The following is a 16,004-nucleotide window of genomic DNA, read 5'->3' on the forward strand; positions in this document are numbered from 1 at the left end:
CTTGTTTATACAGCATCCAAAATGTGCATGGCTTATCGGAGGGCTTATCTACCTATTTTATCTTATCTTGCCTAATTGCAAGCTCACGTATAAAGAGAATAATTCATAGAATCATAGAATGCTTTGGGATGGAAGGGACCTTTAAAGGTCATCTAGTCCAACCCCCCTGCAATGGGCAGGGACATCTACAACTAGATCAGGTTGCTCAGAGCCCCATTCAGCCTGGCCTTGGATGTTTCCAAGGATGGGGCATCTACCACCTCTCTGGGCAACCCGTTCCAGTGTTTCACCACCCTCATCGTGAAAAAATTTTTCCTTGTGTTTAGTCTAAATCTAGGCTCCTTTAGTTTAAAAGCATTACCCCTTGTCCTGTCGCAGCAGGCCTTGCTAAAAAGACTATCCCTGTCATTCTTGTAGGCTCCATTTAAGTACTGGAAGGCTCCAATAAGGTCTTCTCCAGGCTGAACAACCCCAGCTCTTTCAGCCTTTCCTCATAGCAGAGGTGCTCCATCCCTCTGATCATTTTTGTGGCCCTCCTCTGGACCCTCTCCAAGAGGTCCATGTCCTTCCTGTGCTGAGGACCCCAGAGCTGGAGGCAGTACTCCAGGTGGGGTCTCACCAGAGCAGAGTAATCTTGCTTCTTCAGAATCTGAAGAGTAAATAAATAAACATTGCATATAGAACTGGGATCAGTAAAGATCGCCTGAGAATTCCCAGGAGCATCTATAGGTTTCTCCTACAGCTGGGCTTGCTTTCTGTCCTACGTTTTTAATGTAGGTCCTATTCTGTGATGATGAAAATGTGAACAAGAAAATTCAGGACAATTATGCAGCCTTAAGTAATGCAGATTAATCTTTCACTCTTTTTAAACATTTCAGACTCCTTTTTGCCCTCTGAACAGGTGTACTGCTTGGTGAGGTGAAAGGGAGCAGTTCATGTTTCCAAGGGCGTTATCTATTCTAAGATAATTATTTATTGGTTAAAATACATTCTCTAATATGCTCAGAATTTGTGATCCATTTTTTTCTTTATTGCAGATGAACATAATTTCCATTTTAATAATGATAGTGAATGCAATGAGCAGGGCCAGACTGTGCAAAACAAACGTCCGCTAATTTGTAATAATTTAAATATGTAAAGCTAGACTTTGATGTTAGTGCACCATTAAAAAGAAGCCATGAAGTTCACACGTCTGTTCCTGTATCGTTTGTCAAGCAGCAGAACAGCTCAAAGAGCGGCTCGTTGATTTACAGCACCAAATCCACCTCGGTGAGTTTGCCATCTTGTAAAAATTTTGGTACGTGACATCTTCAAAATTTACAGGACATGGAAAATCCATGGGAGGAAACTGAATCGACAGAGCTTGTGACTTTCTGTGCCTTCTCTTCATTCTCCAGCAGCACCAGCTGTCTGGTCCATGCAAGTCTGACTCCAGTTCTCCTCCAGTCCTGCGGGATGGAGGAATGGCTTCATCACCCCAGCTGTCACAGTCCTTTCACAGTGACTGTATTTTCCAACCCCAGAGATTATGTTTACAAAGACCTTTGAGTATCAGCATGTTTAGGAAGTAGCCTGATGTTTTGGAACTATTATTCTTAAAGGGAAAATGAATTTGTCATTGTGGAGTTTATGTTAGCATCTCCCAAGCAGGGCCTAGACAATACCAATTAATCAGAATCTTTAAACTGTTCCTGGCAGCAGTTTGTGCAGCATTTTAGTTTTTCTTCTGAACTCATGTTAATTGGGAAAAATGTGCAGCAATTTCACCTATTTGTCTGTAAGCCGAGCCATGACTTCTCTAATTTCTCCCATTTCTGAAATGTAGAGCTTCATTAAAGTATCAGGAAATAACCAGTACCTTTCAGAAAATAAAATAGGACAACTTAGGCATTTGCAACAATTTTTAGGCTTGGAACACAGACAGTTGTTGTGCTGATAACAACTACCTGATTAAAGTAACAGTTTATTTTTTTACCAATAACAAGTAGGACATGGGTACAACATGTGTACCTTTGGCATAGACAAGTGAACTGTATTCCCATTTTTAGGAGAAAAGAAGGCAGATAGATCCCTGCAAGCATTGCTGTATTGGTATAACTTAAGCAACATTCGTGGCACACACACACACACATTGATTTCACTGCAGTACTCTGATGAAAACCAAATAACTTTTTTTTGCATAAACGGGTCAAATTGATGTTTCTACACCACTATTTTAACTGCTCTCTTATGAGCCTTGCCGTTTCCAGCGCTCCCTTTTACATTTCACATCTTCAAGACTTGTTCTACACATACACCAGCTGTAGCACTTTTAACTCTCCCTATGTAGCTAGTGTTACTGTACTGAAAATGCTCGTCTGTGAATGTAAGCGTGCTATGACAGTATAACGCGAGTACAAGCGTGAGAAAACAAGTACATAATGCCACTATGATTGCACCCACATTGGAGTTAATATACATCAGCCTGGGTAAAAATCACTCTAATCGAGCGGATTCATTGTAATAGAAACAACGCGTAGATCAAGCCAACAAATAACCTCTCATAGTACAGAATTTCAGACTTTGAGACACCAGCTCACCAACTCACTCTGCTCCATCTAGTGTGTTGCTGTGTCAGGGTCAACATGAAGGAACCTCCCACCGATGGCAGAGGTAGCCCTGCTTGGAGAGGGCTCCCTGACAATAAGCCCATGGGTTTCAGTGGCACACAAGCTATTGTCTTAGAGGAGAAAAGGTCCCAAAATTTAGTGTGGCAGAACTTGGCCCAGAGGTGGAGCTTCTTTCAAAAGAAGACAACCGGGTGCAACCTCTGGAGCCACTGACTCTCTCGATACTCATTTCTATTCTCATCCTTTTCCTTTCCAAGAGTTTTGAGGGGCTTGTGTGTTTTTTCTTTTTCTTATAATAATCATTTTGTCTTTGCAAATATTTGTCTCTGGCTACTCTTTAGTCCATGGCTCCCCCAGATCCAAGTCAATTCATTCCCACAGCACCAGGAGAACTGAATTGGGAAAGCTGATTTCTTTTGTACTGTACAAAAAAGTCAGGATGAAGGTTGTCATCTTCTTGCAGGACCAACCCCCAGCCCTTGGTTTTGATTTTAAAACCATAATTTACTCTTGGGATAATGAACTAATACCTGGTTCAGGCACCACTAGGCAGGGGCAGAGCACCTGGCTCAGTTGATGTGGGCTACACTTTGTACCAAATATGTTCTGGATATCAGAAATCATTTACATTATTTATCATTTTCCAGCTTCTAAAAATAACTCTCTAGTATACAATGTCTCTTCTCAAAAATGAGTAAAACAAACATGAGAAATCAAAGAAATAACTATTTTCTGCTTTTAGACATATCTTTGACTACTTGAGAGTGGTAGGCAAAGACTTGATCAGCAAATTTGTGCATAAGGAAATGGATTTACATGTAAATAATTAAATTATGAATGTTAACTAGCTGCACACATCACAAACAAAACATCAGGGAGGTTTGTCTGTGGAGGCTAAACAAAATATATTTGCTTTATGCTGTTCTTATATGGTCATTTTTATTGGAAGCACAGTTTATAGCAACATAACAATCATATATTTTTCACTGTAAATGCTCCACACATCTTTGGAAACAGTATCAGGCTCTCTGCAGTGAAGAGTGAAAAACAAAGTTGGCCAACTTCGAAGTTGTCAACCTAGAGTTGAAAATATTCCCTTTTGGAATTTCTTGATGTTGTTTATGTCCACCTTTCTGGTAGTGATTTCCAATGCAGAGAAAAATAATTAGATTTCTAGAAAGAGGGGGGTAGAAATGACTGCAAATGGGATCGTGCCAAGGATTTGGCAAACGGTTATTTATCTTTACATTTTCACAATGGTGAAGGAAAAATGTCCTTAGATGAAAACACATCTGCCTGGATTATTGAAAGACACTAAAACTGTAAGTGATGAAAAGAATGTAGGCTTGCTGGAGTCTTTCTCGTTCACATGGTAGCACTTCCTGGCAGGAACAATCTGAGAAAGCTTTTATAACTGGAGCTTCAAAGAAGCTTCACCTCAATCTCAATTTTTTTTCAGTCAATAGTCATTTTCATAAAAAAACTTTACCTCTGTGAATAGAAAAACACAGTTTTGCCTGTGAAAATTTGGGCACATGCTGATGTAAAGCTGATTGATAGGCATTGCGTTCTTGGGAAAAAACCCTCCATGACAATGTGGAGAACCACTTTGCTGTCCCATTGCTGAGTGGGCGAAGGACACCAAAGGCACAGGGCTCTGTATTTTTGCATCTCTGACCTTGCCTAGATGCTTCGTGTTCTCTCACCTCAACATACTCAGACTCCTGCCCTGAGATACTGCGGACCGTGGATGCTTGAGATGCTCTCCAGTGGGTGCTGAGCCTTCCTTCTCCCTAAGGAGAACAGTCCACCCACTAAGGTGGGTACAAGCTTTTAGAAGAGGGAGTGGGAATGTCCTTGCACTCACCGTTGCGGTTTCAGGATACTGAACTGCTCGCACAAAGACTGCACATAAAATGAGACAGCGTATTAATGACAACCTGACCTGAGAAAGTCTTATCCCTGCACGTTTTTCAACCCCACGCGCAAACAAGATTTCGGTGAAGTAATTAAAAAGCACAGCGCTGATAATCGCTGCGACTTCATTCCTAACAGTCAATGGAAAAGGACAAATTGGCTAGTGGGAAGTTTTTTTAAGGATTTCCAAAATGACTATAAAAATGACACGATGTTATCCCTGCCCATCAGTTGTGTTCGAAACAAAGCATTTGAAAGGGTATATTTTAATACTAATTTATAACCGTTTCATAGGCAGTTATGAGACCCTTCTTTGTAATAAAGGACATGCTCTTATTTTTAAACGTCTTCTTCAGTACCCCAACCAACTTTGCACCTGCCCTGTCAAAAGAGGCCTGTGTCCCCCGCCCCCCGCGCCAGCCCCTCCGCCTCCCACCGGCCCCGAAGACTGAAGGCGACGCGGGGTCGCTGGGCCCCTCCAGCCGGGGAGCGCAGGCGGGCTGGCGTCAGGCGGCGCCCGGGAAGGGGACCCCAGCACCGGCCGCCGCCGGAGGCAACGCCGCCGCCTGAGGTACGGCCCCCGCTCCTCGCAGCCCAGCAGGAAGGGCCGGCGCGGGGCCCGCGGCGGGCAGGGGACGCTGCCGCCGCGCAGGCCCCGGCCCCCCGCCCCGGGCGGCCGCCGGGCGCCGCTCGGTCCCTCGCCCGGGAGGAGGGAGCCGGGCAGCGGCCTCCCGGCCCCCGCAGCCCCCAGGCGGGCCGGCGGCGGGAGGAGCGGGCGCTGCGCGGGGGCTCCTCCTCCGCGGCCTCTCCCCGCCTCCCCGCCGTGACGGCCGGGCGCGCCCCCCGCTCCGCGCCGCCCCTTCCCCGCCTCAGCTCCCCGGAGAGGCCGCTCCGCGCCCGGCTGCCGCCGCCGCCACTGCCGCCGCCGCGCTCGCACACTTAGTTGGAGCCGCCCGGTCCCCCGCGCCTCCTCGTCCTCTCCAGCGCGGGCCCCGAGCCGCGCCCGGCGCCTGCCGGCGGCTCTCCGCCGCGGGGGAGCCGCTCCGAGCGGCGGCTCCTGAGGTGAGCGTCCGCCGGGTGCCGGCGGGGGCGGGCGGCGGGGGGGGCAGCCGCGGGCGGGGGGCCGGGGGGCGCCGCTTCCCCCGCCGAGGCCCGGGCCTGGGCCGGCGGCGGGCGGCGCCCCCGCTCCGGGCCGGGGCCGGGGCCGGGGCCGGGACCGGGACCGGGACCGGGACCGGGACCGGCGTGCGGGGGGCCCACCCCCCGCGGGGCCGTGCCCGCCGCTGCGTCCCCCGGCCGCCGCGCAGCCTTTTTATTCCCTTATTTCTCCGTATCCCGATCCCCCCCCGCCTTCCTCCAGGCGATGTTTTATTCATGACCCCGCCGGGCTTTGTACGGGGAGCGGGCGCCTTCCTCCGCAGTTCGCCAAGTGCTGCGAGACCCCGGGGCTGGCGGGGGGACTGGGGGGGCCGCGGCTTGGAGGCGAGAGGGCTGCAGCTGGGCAAGGTTTTTCCCATCCGGGCAGGCAACCCGGGGCTTGAACGGCATCTGTTTGCTTTGGGGGGTGCTGGCGATGCCACGGCTCAAAAGTGGAGTGAGGCAGGGGGGTCTCTCGCTGCATTTCCCTCGCTGCAGGTCTGCAGGCCTCATGGAGAAGAAACAAGTCACTGCAAGGCTTTCTGTAGCAAATTTTAAATATGTATATATATCTGTCTTCTCTTTCAAGGGTTCAGCAGCAGGCGTATTGCCACACCAAACGCCTGTAAGCCAGGCGGCACTTACACCATCACCGAGTTAACTGTAGATGTCAGACTGTGCTTGCACTGATGTGATGTCAGATTCGTAATAACAGGCAGAAATGGTGAATTCGGGCTGAGCGTGATGGAGATGGCACAGACCCAGCTGGCCTGGACAGACTCGGTGGAGCCTCTTTCTTCCGTGGTGCAGGGCCTGCTGTGTAGGTAGTCCCCCGGAGCAGGCGGATCATGGGGGCCCTGGGATACAGATTCGTGGGTACTGCGGACTCAGAGGAGCAGATATTTGTGCCTGGAGCAGAGATACTTAGCTTGCTTTCCCTTACAAAGGTATTCAGATACGTGTTGGTTAGACAGTCGTTTGCTGATGCCCGTCTTCTCTGTAACTTCTGCGATGAGGCTGCCACCATGGGTATCAGTCAACAGGATGAATTTTGTTGCGTGCTGTAGAAAGCCAGCTGCGATCAATAGGTGGTTTCATATTAGCCCCCGATACTGCCTCTTGATTTCTCATGAGCTGATCATGGACTGGGGAACTAAAACTGAGAGATGCCAAAACATGTTCCTCACCTTATTTGGTTTCCTGTTTGTCTGCCCTTCACCTTCCCCATGCCTTGGTTGGTTGGATTTCAATGGAAAAATTCTGGTCCTGAGTCTGTTCAAAGAAATCCGTGTGTTCTGGTTTTGCTTTTCTAACTCGCTGTTTGATAATAGCCGTGAGGCTATGTGTTTCTGAAGATCTCCTGTGTATGGGGGCTGGAGGTGTTTGCCCTTTGGTACAAGTGGAGTGCACCGATACTGCTTGATGTTGTTTAACCTTATATTGTCTTAAGTGTTCTATAATGAGGCAGCTTGATTTGTTTAAGACTTTGTGATGATGTAATACAACAGTAATTATAAATCTTCTTATTGTCTGAAGAATGTTTAAATACTGCTCTGTCTCAGGAGGTACTTCATATGTGTTTATTTCCAAGAGGTGCAGGCATGGATGAGCAGTGTTTGATATTAATCATGTTCATTTTGGGGTGGGAGGGCAGGACCAGTTTGACACTAGTGCTTTAAGTTGTAATTTATGGGTGTGACATCATGTGGTAGATAAGCTTTTATGGGATCTGCCGTGTAAATTATGGCCTTTGTTTATATACGTGCAATTACTTGTTTTGAAAATCCATGCTGTATAGTTTGCTTAATAGCCTGCGCTGGAGCTGTGAATAAGATCTAGCAGAATGTGCTTTAATTGCGCAATATTGCTCAGCGTTTGAAAACATTTCGCTTTACCTTGTGCTCGCAGCCTGCACCAGGTGTGAAGTTATTGCGCTGCATCTGCACGCCGTGATATGTCTTGTATGGTAGTCGGCTGCAAAAGCAATGGCCGGGCACTTTTATTTTCTTCTTTCTCCATTATCTGTTTCATTTTGTTTTTTAAAAGAAGGGGGGTGTTGAAATGAGTGATTTCAACTAATCCGTGCTGGAGGGAGCAGCTTGGTTATTTAAGGCTGCTGTAGTTTGTTATGCAATCAGATTAACGAAGGTTGAAATGATCATTCAACTTTGGGTAAACAAATGATATATATAACAACATGGATTAGGGCGACTGTTTACATTGGAGACATGTGCTGCAGTTAGTGTAGTGCAAATATTGGACAAAAACACAATGAGTGGACACAGTAATGTAGTAAATAAATTTTTGGTAAATTTCTCAGGATTATAATGCACTTACAATTGATTGTCTATACTCCAGGAGCTTCTGTGGTGCACTAGGTGCTGTGCACACACATGGGCAAACTTACTTTCAGCTTCATTTAGTTGACAAGCAAAGGCCTCGGCAAACATCTTTGTGCACAGCCCGATCGTGCCTGGGGTGCTGTGCAGGCTCTGTGCTAATTGCAGTGCAGGTGTTGGGTCTAGGAAGATGACCAGTGCCCAACTGGAAGCTCTTTAAATAAAATTTAAAAAAATATATAATTCCAAACACGTTTGCTGAGGCTGGCAGCCCTTCAACCAGTCCATTATTAGTTGGCTATTTCTTCTTGTTGTCGTGGAAGCAGCGTGGCTGCAGGAGAGATTTTTAAGGCTTGTCTCCCTGAATCTGCACAGAGAGGAGGCGATGACGTGCGTGCTGCTCGGCAAAGGTCGGTGCAGGCATCGCTGGTGTATCAGAGGTGAGACCCTGCCGGCAGAGACAAGAGCCGATATGGAAAGGGGAAGGTGGAAGCCTGGGATGTGGGGGAAGTAGCTGGAGCGCAGGGAGGATAGGGAGGCGTTTGTCGGTGTTGCGGCAGGGACCTCTCTTGTGCGTCTGTGCACGCAGTGCCTCGCTCGGACCCCGGTCTGCGGTTGCAGCGCAGTGATCTCGCGTGGGCTCTGGTGCTATACAGGTGAACCTCGCTCTAAAAATACCATAGTGTGAAATATGCCCACTGTTATTACGGTATGCAATGGCGTCAAGTGGTTGGGGGAAAGGGGGAATAACTGACTCCTGGCAGTCAGTTTTCTGGTGGCCTTCGTATCGGCGTGGAGGCTGAGCCCTTCCAACCTTCCTCTCATTCAGGGAAAGGTAAGGTACCCTTGAGGATGCTGTTCTTCCATCCTTCAGCAGAAGATGATGGAACAGCACTATGTTTTCAATACACATGCAAACATACTCTGGAAAGGTTTTTTTTTAATATTATTGTTACTTATTTCCTTGCTGCCTGTGTTTAATTCTATGTAAGCAGGCACCTAATTGCAAAGGGATTTCACAGGCACTTGCAAATATCTGTCACTATGCTACTGGCTCATCTTTGTGCTGTATAACATACTTGTGACTAAATGTACACAAGCACATTTCAGGTATACTGGAATCTAAAGAGGTACTTTTGGGAATAAGTAATATTGTTCAGGCCATATTCTTGTAGGACGTTCAGAGAGGAGGCGGTGTGGAATGTGATATGCAATCAGTAATTTTAAGCCTATTTCTTTTACTGGTAGTAGTCTACTTCAGCTCCGATTTATTAACAGGTTGGTATCTTGTCATCTTCAATTTTACGGACTGAATAAGAGCAGTTATTCTTGGTCAGACTAGAGATCTGTCTAGCTCAGTATCTTTTCTGATGGGGCCACTTACAGGTGTATAGGAAAACTGTAACTACAGAGTTCTCTTCCTCCTGGTAAACCCTTCCAGCAGTCATCACTTTAGGAAATCTTTGGGCTGGCAGTTGTTCCGTTGAGGCTGTTTTGTTTAATAGCTGCTGATGGATTGTCTTCTCTGAAAAATGTCTAATTTGTTTTGAAAACCTTTATGGCATTAGTCTTCACAACATCCTGTGTTGGTGAACTTCAGGTATAATTGTGCACTCTGAAAAGGATTTTATTTTATTCCTTTTATGGCTTGTTAGTTGAAGTGTCCGCCCTATGATTTTTATCTGAATTCTGGAAGAATATCTTCCTTTTTAGATTTTTACATGCAAAAGTACTATGTATAGGGATGTTAACAGGTCTTAGAATGTATATAAAGATAACTGCTATATGTTTGCAGTAAGGTATGCTCCCAGCCCTATTTACAGTCACGTTTCATAGATAGGTACCGTTACACTTGCAGCATTTTGGTGGTTGCATGCAAAAAAAATATGTTCAAATACAAGAAGTGACGTGATTTCTGCAGCTATACATCCTGTACATAGATTGCAGTAAGTCTTGGTGCAGAACAACTCGGACAACAAAAGAGTTGCTGTATGCCGAAGAGTGACTTCAGCAGTGTTGTTTGAAGTTCTTGCCAAAGGAAATCTTTGCAAGTTATCTGGTGCAACATTTTAGTGGATATGGAAGGATGTGGGGAACAGAATTGAAAAATTGTATTAAAGAGCTTGAAGTTAAGAAATAAAGATTCCAATAAGTGCAGCATCATACAGTAAAAAAAAAATGTGTTGGTCACTGAATTGTTCTTTAGGTTAGCTTTCAACATGCCATCCCAGACCATTTCAGGAACAGATGGGTGTTAAAAAGCTTAAATTCCGCTTGTCCTTCGTGTGGCAGGGAAGCAGGATCTTTTGACTGTGAACTGACCTGATTGCTTTTGTACTGGTGGTCCAGGAGTCAGTCTGGGTTACAGGGGCCATCTGGGTTACAGAGTTTGTTGTACTAGACTTTGGTACTGGTGGTAACGGCCGTTATGTTTGGTGTATTAAAAGAAGCCCTCCAAAGGTTGGTAATTTATTTATTATTATGGCAGCTTCTGAAATCCTATTGATAAAAATGGGTGAAATTTTCATGTTTTTAAAGCAAACAAAAAATCTTCATCTTGTAATTTCTGCTGTTATTCCACCCTTAAGCCTGTAAAACTTATGATTAAAGTGGGTGGAATTTCAGCTTACTGGTTTACGGGTGGGGTAATAGTAGAGAGTGACCAGACAAACGTTTTCTGCCCGTTTTAAAAATAGAGACACTTACATAATAATGCTATACACAACAAGAGTACATGCATATGGATAAGATCTCTGCAACAGAGTATTAATCCAACAGCATCCGTTGCCTGTGTGTCTGCTGTCACTTGCTTCAAAGGAAGGTAATTCTGGAGTGAAGAGGTGCCAATGCCGAACGATTTAACTGGAGTATTGGTCTGGTCCTGAACAGCCTTTAGGCAGGGCTCTGGATTAGAGGTTTGGAGAAACAGATTTTTAAACCATTATGAGCTCGTAATTTGTTATCTGAATCATGGAAAAACATTCTTTCTCTTTTGTGGAGCACTGTCTATCTGTTTGCATTTTGAGTTATTTGCAGAGATTAATCTCTTAATGTGTGGCATGTGATTAGTAAAACTGAGGCCCCATTTTTGAGAGTGGAGTGCTATTGCTAATAAAAAACCCCCAAACCAGTGAAAGTGTCTGAAAGCATCAGGATCGCATCAGGGTCTTTCCTCTTACTATGGAAGTGGCCCCCATTTGTTTTTCTTCTGTCTCTGTATCTAACAGAAAGTAATAGACTTTAACCATCAAGTTTGGAAAAAGATAAAAAGCAAGTTCAGTTGAAATATGTATTTAATAGGAAAATCTTTCCAGGATCTATATATACAGGTGGGCATTTTCCCAAAAGTGTGTGTTAGGCGTTGAGGCCATAACTATGTTGTTGCTAACCAAAATTCTAGCCCTGAACGTATCTATAAATACCATAGCCTCACCCCTTTGACTTCGTGAAATGATAGGTAGTTGGAATAACTTCATACATCAAGACATAAAAGGACCTTGGTGAACTTGTGCTTTTATAATAAACAAGGAAAAGTTTATCCAAGTTGCCCAATAGAGGAGTTTATCCACACAAAGATAGCTCTTTATTCGGTAAGGGGGAGGGACTTACCTTTTAGACTTTGCTCCTTAGGATTTTTATCTCATCCCATCCCAAGTTTTTATTAATAAAAGCAAAACAACTTTAATGTGATTATCCATGTTTGGCAGACAGACCTCTGTGTTTTAGAGTCATGGCTAATTAGATTTGTGGAGCCTGTGCAATTTAGGATATTGGGCAGGGAGATTGTTTTAGCAGGAAGACATGGAGGAAGGAACAAATTGCTCTCCTTCCTTTTCTTATGGTGGCAGTGGCATTTTCTGTGAACTTTGCAGGTTTCTAGATGATGTACTGATGTTGGTGTACCATTCCTGGGGAAGCGGGCTTGTTGAAGTTTGCCTTTCTGTTTGGAGAACTCCTTTTAAATTACTATTCAATAAAGATCTGAATATCGGATATTTGCACATCTCCACTAGCAAACAGTCTGAGGAAAGAATTGGCTGGTAAAACAAAACAAATGCTGTCTTTCTAAGAGCTGGTAACGGGCTGTAAGCCCATTTCAGCTGTAACTTTGAGGGATGACTAAGATGTTTCTCTCTTCTGGCAATACCCAGTTTGGATCCTGCTGCTTAATTTTGTCTACAGGCCTGCTCATCTCAGCTGCGTCTTACAGGGAATGCAGCTGATGTGCAATAAATGTACCGATAAAATGTGCAGGAGTTTGGTCTTTTGTTGCAGATGGATTTACACAGCACTCCGTCACTAGGAAGCCGCCTTCAGCAGCAGGGTGTTCTCTGAAGTAGCATGTTTAAAGATGTGGTTTGGGCTGCTGAGCGTGGTCAGCCATGTGATGCTGAAGGACAGGGTACTATTCCTTTTCTTCCAGTGCAGTTGTGCTTGTTACGTGCGCACAGTAGCTGTGGTCTGGTGGATGCCCAGAGGCTCAGCTTTCTCTTCTGAGCCTTTATTTTTGCAGGAATCTGAAATAGCAGAACTGAAGCTGCTGAATAAGCCGGACTGAATCCAGGGGAGCAGATCTGGCGGCTCTCCCCTTCACCTACCACAGAAATGCATAGAGGAGAAACTCGTGTGAGTACTTCAGGGACTTGTTTTATTAGTGGGTGAAAAAAAAGCCAACCAGGGTTTTCTAATACTGTCGCTGTTATTTTTACCACTCAAAGTTCTTATGGTCATGGTTGTTTTTTCTTATGATTTATGTTTTTAAATTACTACCTAGTTTTCAGGTGTGGGAGCCTATAATTTAAGAGTGCCTGGCCAGTGCTACTGAAATGAAAATCAAAACCTCCCAATGAACAAGCTTCTGAGATAATTTCTATTGTTTTTCCTCTGTTTAAAAAAAAAAAAAAAAAAGAGGAAGCTGTATCCATTCTGCTTTGGTCATGTCAGATAAGGTATATCTTTGAGACTAAAAAGTCTTGATGCTTGTGGGAGGAGGGGAGTGCTGCTTTCTTTTGTCTCAGACGTTGCAGTGGAGGATACTAATTAACCACCAAACAAATTGGGTTTGGGGGAGTTTGCCTTTGCTATTGCAGTGAAAATGTTTTGTTTGGAAGAGCTGCGCGAAATTACACCTGCAGGCGTTCATATAGAGGTAAATCAGCCCCTGGCTGCCCAAAATCTTCCTGTTTCAGTCTGCAGAAATATGCCAGGAAAGCTTTTGAAATGGCAACAGCCAGTCCGCATGTTCTGGAGCAGATTGTGTACCGGAGACCGCGGCACAGCCCTGAGCAAAGACGTCAGCAGTGAGGAGTGACTGCCATCCCCAACACAAACAGACAGACTCCATCAGTGTGACAGACCGGTGAAGAGTGACGCAACACTAATGGGCAGATCATGATGATTGTCAGCTCAGAATATAGGGTTTGTTTGTTGTTCTTCCCCAACGACAGGAGCTGACTCTGAGGTGGATTTTCCTGTAACTAGCATTCTGCATCTTTGACAGTTTGGCAAGAGTGAGACTATTTCCTAAAAAAAAAAATAATGGAATAAGAGGCCTCAGGCTTAGTAACAGCATTTAGAATAATAAATGCTCAGCCTTGTGAAGCTACATTTAGTTGTACATTTATTTGGGGGTTTTTACAAGCATAATGGAAAATTATGCACTTGACTGTTCATTGAGTTGCAGTGGGATTCAGGGGACCAATTTCCCTAAGACTATGAAAATCCCAGGCTTCGTGATGTAATTTTTGTTTGCCTTTACACTTCTGTGCTAGTCTCTGAGGTTTTTTTTCATCCACAGCAAATGCTTGGGTGCTTCAACAGAAATAGTTTAAAAGCCAATGATTTGACAGAAAAAAAGCTGGAGCTTCTTAGATGTGTGGGGACTGGATGAAGTCAGATTAATGTGGCGTTAGGGTAGAAATTTGTCGGAGAAGCCTGGTCAAGTGACTGGCTGGAGAGAGAGGGGGTTCGTGAAGTCAGAGTCACTTCTTCAGCCAAAGGAGGATCGGGCTGACATCTTTGTGACAGGGGTTTTTGCCTGGCCTCTCCCACAGACTCCGGGTTCCTGTCATGTACAGCCCTCGCAATTGCTTGGCGTTCTGTGAGCTCATGCCTTAAAAAAAGGCTCTCAAAGTGAACAGCTTTCCAGAAGGTCATTAGAAATTTAATACTACAATTTAACGAGGTTTGTAAGTTACCTGTAACGCAAATAACAGTGCTGACGACTGCTTTTCAATTATTAATTTTTGTGCAGTGTGTTGTTGGCCATTAAGATGGGTTGTCTGTGCAAAGGAGTTCCATAAAATGCAAATTATTAGCTTCTGTGTGGGTCAGAAAACATTGCATACTTGATGTAACTCTTGTAGTTAAATAGACTCCTTTGTTAAGCAAATAATTTAAGCACTGGTTACTCTTAGCAGTGTCAAAAATATACATGAATTCTTGCTGAGTGTAAATAAGCATTTCAGCTTTGAATGATGACTGCAGGATTTGGCTTAAAAGCTATTTTTGGGCCATGGGCACAGCCCAAAGCCGGGGGACGTACGTGGCTCCGCTCCTGGAATGGCGTCAGGATGGAGGATGACTCAGTCAGTCCTGCAACTTCCTTGTTGCTCCAGAAAGGTAGTGATTTATTGCACGCCTGTGTCAGCAATAAATAGCCATCCACCCAGCGCTGATTCAGCCGCTCTGAAAGTGGTGGTTAAGGATGTGCGCCCCATCTTTGCCTACTCGATCCCTCCCAGCTCCCTTCCCACCCAGCAGCCGCGGAGGGTGTAAACAAACACGTAGCCTTTCCTCCCCCATACTTCTGACTGTTGGCCAGGCGGCCCGTGTGAGGCTGCGAGCAGAGATCCTGTTCTTGCAGATAGACGCATGCTGCATGCCAGTGTTGAGATTTGGATGGTGTTCTTGTTGTGTCAGGGAAGATTGGCTGTGCAAAGCCTGCGGGGTTTGGTTGTCTGAGGGCGCTGAGGTTGAAGCAATAGTAAATGTTGCAGAATCAGCACATAGTGCTGTTGCTGCTGGGTGAAAAATGGGTCCAAACCCTTCCAGGCCCTGCCCTGGCCTTCCTTTGTAGGCAGAACAGGTTGGGCAGCAGTGTGGGATCAGGGGAGACTACAGAGAAGAAGGTGAAGTTCACAGAGAATGTTCATTAAGTGCTAGAGGTGAAGTACTCTTGTTTTTCTGGGGTTTATGTTGGCTTGCAATAGGTGAGGAGAAATTTCTTTGCTCCTGTTATGATTAATGAGAGTAAGGCAAGTAGTTGTTTTACTGCTGGCTTTTCCCTCCTGCCTGCCCTCCAAAAGAAACCCCAAGGTGCAAAAAACCACCAGTCTAAACACCTGATTTTGAAATAAAGCACTCTATTTCAGATATAGGAACGATCCTACTGATGTCAAAGGATTGTGATGGAGAATAGTATCTGAATGGCAATACCTCCTCCCTTCTCTGCCACCTTGCTTTCCCAAGAGCTACTGCTATCCTGGGAAAGCACATGAAGAACCCACTTGCTGTTTCTTGCCATCACAGCCCTTATCTTTTTAGTGGAGGATAAATACCAGGATAATTGTTGTGTTCCTGTATTTTTTTGCCTTAAGCCAAATGCAGAAGAAACAACTCTCTTTTCTCGGGCATTTTTGCATCGGCGTATGCTTTGAAAAGGCACATAACAGGCTGTTGGCCATAATCAGTGTTAGCCACTTCCCGAGACGTGGTCTTTCGCAAGCAAGAGGTAAGTTTTAATGCGGTGCTTGTGAGAGGCAGAGGTGGGATGGAAGATCCCAGGTGAATTAACCATGCCAAGGAAACTATTGCCAAAAAAATCTGATGTGGATTTTCTGAGCGTGTGAGATCAGCCCTGCTTTTGATCTTGTTCATGACTCTGAATATCCTCAGGAATAAAAGCCACAAGTGAGAATAGAGGTGGCCCTGAAGACTTCTTGGTTTCGCTTTGATGGTTGTTACCCAGTGAATTGCACTGTCCTGTTTGCTGATGGATTCT

The 16,004-nt window shown here is 45.3% G+C and overlaps 1 protein-coding gene across 1 annotated transcript in view; it reads left to right on the forward strand.

Annotated features, from left to right (window-relative positions):
* The first annotated feature begins 5,482 nt into the window (after positions 1-5,482).
* Positions 5,483-16,004, forward strand: part of LOC309591744 (uncharacterized protein C1orf21) — a 128,969-nt gene continuing 118,447 nt past the window's right edge. The window contains exon 1 of the mRNA XM_082314498.1: positions 5,483-5,588. The gene's annotated coding sequence lies outside the window, so the exon portion shown is untranslated. The remainder of the gene's footprint in view (positions 5,589-16,004) is intronic.

This window comes from Platalea leucorodia, assembly GCF_965183815.1.
Source record: "Platalea leucorodia genome assembly, chromosome: 5".
Classification (NCBI taxonomy): domain Eukaryota; kingdom Metazoa; phylum Chordata; class Aves; order Pelecaniformes; family Threskiornithidae; genus Platalea; species Platalea leucorodia.